Source organism: Mustela lutreola, chromosome 17 (assembly GCF_030435805.1).
Source record: "Mustela lutreola isolate mMusLut2 chromosome 17, mMusLut2.pri, whole genome shotgun sequence".
NCBI lineage: Eukaryota > Metazoa > Chordata > Mammalia > Carnivora > Mustelidae > Mustela > Mustela lutreola.
Window position 1 is genome coordinate 25802630 of NC_081306.1, and position 4386 is coordinate 25807015.

The 4386-nt window shown below is 44.7% G+C and overlaps 1 non-coding gene across 1 annotated transcript; it reads left to right on the forward strand.

The window, feature by feature from the left end:
- The first annotated feature begins 865 nt into the window (after nucleotides 1-865).
- LOC131820266 (U6 spliceosomal RNA) lies at nucleotides 866-972 on the forward strand. The gene has a single exon (XR_009349561.1). It is a non-coding gene; the product is annotated as a U6 spliceosomal RNA (small nuclear RNA).
- Nucleotides 973-4386: the final 3414 nt, after the last annotated feature.

A 4386-nucleotide genomic window follows, 5' to 3' on the forward strand; every position in this document is an offset into this window, starting at 1 on the left:
CACCTTTAAGTCTTTAATCTATTTCAAGTTAAGACTTATGAGTGATATAAGGTTCCAGTTTTACTGTTTATGTGACTATTCAGTTTTAAATATCATTTATTGAACAGACTATCTTTACCCATTACATATGTTGGCCCCTGTCAAATATTAGGTGACTATGAAAGGATTTATTTCTGGACTCTCAATTCTGTTCTACTTGTTTATGGGTCTTTTTTTATGCCAGTATACTTTATTGTTTTGAGCATGAGGGCTTTGTAGTATAGTTTCAAATCAAGAAGTGTAATTTCTCTTCTTCATTCTTTCTCAGAACTGCTTTGATTATTTGTCGTCTTTTATGGTCTCATATAAATTTTAGGATTCTTTACTTACTTCTGTAAAAAATTATATGGATTTTTTTTAAGATTTTTAATTTATTTATTTGACAGAGAGAGATGACAAGCAGGCAGAGAGGCAGGCAGAGAGAGAAGAGGAAGCAGGCTTCCTGCTGAGCAGAGAGTCTGATGCGGGGCTCGATCCCAGGACCCTGGGATCATGACCTGAGCCGAAAGCAGCGGCTTAACCCACTGAGCCACACATGCGCCCCTAACATTGGATTTTTGATAGGAATTGGATTTACAGATGGTTTTCGGTAGTATGGACATTTTAACAATGTTAATTCTTGCCATTCATAAATATGAGCTATCTTTCCGTTTGTGTCTCCTTCAATTTCTTTATCAATGTCATAGTTTATGGAGTACAGATCTTTCATCTTCTTAGTTAAATCTATTCCTAAGTATTTTATTATTTTTGATGCTATTGTGAATTAGATTGTTTTCTTTATTTTTTCAGATAGTTCATCATTAGAGTGTTAAAATGCTCCTGTCTTGTGCTTACTTTGGCAGCACATATACTAAAATTGGAATGATGCAGAGAAGATTAGCGTGATCACTAAACAAGGATGACATGAAAAACTGGGAAGCATTCCATATTAAAAAGAAATGAAACAAAACAAAATTCTTGTCTGTTATATATTGATCTTGTATTTGGCAGCTTTACTAAATTTGTTTATTCAAAATTTTTTGTGAAGTTTTTAGGATTTTTTAACATGTAAGTTCATGTTATCCAAAAAAATAAAATTTTACTTCTTCCTTTTTTTTTTTTTTTGGAGTCTCTTATTTCCTTGTGTTCCTTGTTTCTCTGGCTAGGACATCCAGTAGTATGTCAAATGAGAGTAGTGAAAGTGGATACACTTGTCTTTTTTCTGATCGTTAAGGGGAAAACTTTCAAACTTTTTTGATTGAATATGAGATTAGCTCTGGGCTTGCAATATGTGTTTTCTCTTTAATGGATTTTTAAAATTATTTTTTAAATTTTTTTATAAACATATAATGTGTTTTTATCCCTAGGGGTACAGGTATGTGAATCACCAGGTTCACACATTTCATAGCACTCACCATCACTCACCATAGCACTTGCCCTCCCCAATGTCCATACCCCCACCATCCTCTCCCAACACACCTCCCCCCAGCAACCCTCAGTCTGTCTTGTGAGATTCAGTCTTTTATGGTTTGTCTCCCTCCCAATCCCATCTTCTATTTTTCTTTTCGTACGCCCGAAACCGCCTATGTTGCATCTCTACTTCATCATATCAGGGAAATCATAGGATAGTTGTCTTTCTCAGATCGATTTATTTCGCCAAGCATAATACCCTCTAGTTCCATCCACGTCATCACAAATAGCAGGATTTCATTTCTTTTGATGGCTGCATAGTATTCCATTGTACATATATACCACATCTTATTTATTGATTCATCTGTTGAAGGACATTTAGGTTCTTTCCATAGTTTAACTATTGTGGACATTGCTGCTATAAACATTTGGGTGCATGTGCCCCTTCAGAATGCCACGTTTGTATCTTTAGGGTATATACTCAGTACTACAATCACTGGGTCATAGGGTAGTTCTATTTTCTGCTTTTTGAGGCACCTCCACGCTGTTTTCCAGAGTGGTTGCACCAGCTTGCATTCCCGCGTACAGTGTAGGAGGGTTGCCCTTTCTCCACATCCTCGCCAGCATCTGTCATTGACTGACTTGTTCATTTTAGCCATTCTGAAAGGTGTGAGGTGGTATCTCATTCTGGTTTTGATTTGTATTTCCCTGATGCCGAGTAATGTGGAGCATTTTTTCATGTGTCTGTTGGCCATTTAGATGTATTCTTTGCAGAAATGTCTGTTCATGTGCTCTGCCCATTTCTTCATTGGGTTATTTGTTCTTAGGGTGTTGAGTTTGATAAGCTCTTTATAAATTTTGGATACTGGCCCTTTATCTGGTATGTTATTTGCAAATATCTTCACCCAGATAACTTCTGACAGTCATCTTTTGGCTTTGTTAACTGTTTCCTTTGCTGGGCAAAAGCTTTTTGATCTGATGAAATCCCAATAGTTCATTCTTGCCCTTGCTTCCCTTGCCTTTGGTGATGTTCCTAGGAAGAAGTTGCTGCTGCTGAGGTCAAAGAGGTTGCTACCTGCTCTCTCCTCAAGGATTTTGATGGATTCTTTCTCACATTATACTTCTTCATCCATTTCCAGTCTATTTTCATGTATGGTGTAAGGAAATGATTCAATGTCATTTTTCTGCATGTGGCTGTTCAATTTTCCCGACTCTAAGGCCAGCGGCACCTTCTCTTCCCGGGGGTGGCGTGCTGTACCTTCCCACACTTGCTCCTGGGTACCGCGGTGACACAAGTGTGCGACCACGCTTCTCTCTCAAGTAGAGGGGATGCTAGGGCAAAGAGAATTTCGCTCCATGCGGGTATCTTCCAACCTGCTGTGGAGACTAGAACAGGCAAGCAGCAGCATCCCCAAACCCAACTCTGATTTCCCAACAAAAGATGTACTTTCCCAGGGGAGATGCCCAGGCAAAGAGGCTATCGCTGTATGCGGGTTTCTCCCACCCAGAGACTGGGCTCGGGCAAGCAGCAGCAGCCCGCAGAACATTTCTCAGGGAATGCGGTGCTTTCGCAGAGGCTTTGGCTTGGAGCGTACAGCACTTCGCCGCTGCTTCCTCAACAAGGCTTCATTCGCATCAGGGAAGAAGAGCTGTGGGAGAGCTGGTGCCTCCTGGCCTTGCTTTCCGGGATCCATGTTCCCATCCTGGGTTCACCCTGTCAGGCCGAACTAAGCAGACAAAGCCAGAACCGTGCAGTAGCGTACGTAGCCTAGGATGACACTCTATGCACACTACCATCTCGCGGTGTAGGCATCGCTTGGCCTTTTACTCAGGCGCTCAGGAGGACTCGCGGACTAGGCCAGCGCTTTCCCCATAGGAAAGGAAGGTGACAGGATCCCTGCACACTGCCCTGTGCACTGAACAGGGAGCTTTGCGGAACTTTCCCCTCTCCTTCCCCTTAAACCCCGTGCCTCCTCCAAGCTTCCACATCCTGGAGGAAGACGGCACCTGATGGCCAGTTCTTTCTGGGAGTTGTTTCTCGAGCTCAGGGTAGGCGCCTGGTGGCAAGCCCATGACTCCCCCACGGACAAGTGGCCAAAGAGCTGCTGTTTCCTTGAGCCCAAAGGCTTTCTGCCCAGACTCCTTCCTCAGAGTCGAGCCCTTTCCCCTGCCCTAATCTTCCCCTCGTGTCTCCTTAGCAGCCAGGCTTCCATCGCTCTGCAGTGACAGACTTGTCCTTTTCCTTAAGGCTCTTTCCACAGGCATCAACGCGCTTCTCTCTCAGGTAGAGGGGATGCCCAGGCCAAGAGGATTTCGCTCCATGCGGGTTTATGACACCGTGCTGTGGAGACTAGCTCCGGCAAGCAGCAGGCAGCATCCCACAGACCCGACTCTGATTTCCCAAAGAATGCTGTGCTTTCCCACAGGGTATGCCCCGGCAAAAGGCTTTTCCTCTATGCGGGTTTCTCCCATCGTTCTGCGAATACTAGGCTAAGGCAAGCAACAAAAGCAGCCCACAGAACCGACTCGGATTTACCAGTGTCTGCTATGCTTTCACAGAGGTTTTCAGGTTGGCGCAAACCGCACTTCGCTGCTGCTTCCTCAGCAAGGCTTTGTCGTTGGCTCTGTCGAGACAGGGTAGAAGTGCCGCGGGAAAGCTCGTGCCTTTTGGGCCTTGCTTTCCCGAGCTCTAAGTTCGCGCCCGGGGTTCACCTTGCTAAGCCGAACTAAGCAGACACAGTCACAACCCTGCAGCAGCGTGCGTGGCCTAGCATGGCACTCTAGGCCTATTACCATCTCCTGGTGTATGTAAGGCTTTGCCTTTTGCTCAGGCGCTCAGGCAGACTCGGTGTCTAGGCCAGTGCCTTCACCACAGGAGAGAGGAGCCGTCAGGATATGTGCACACGGCCCGTGGACTGGGTTTGGGAACTGTGGGGGACTGTATCCACTCCTTCCCCG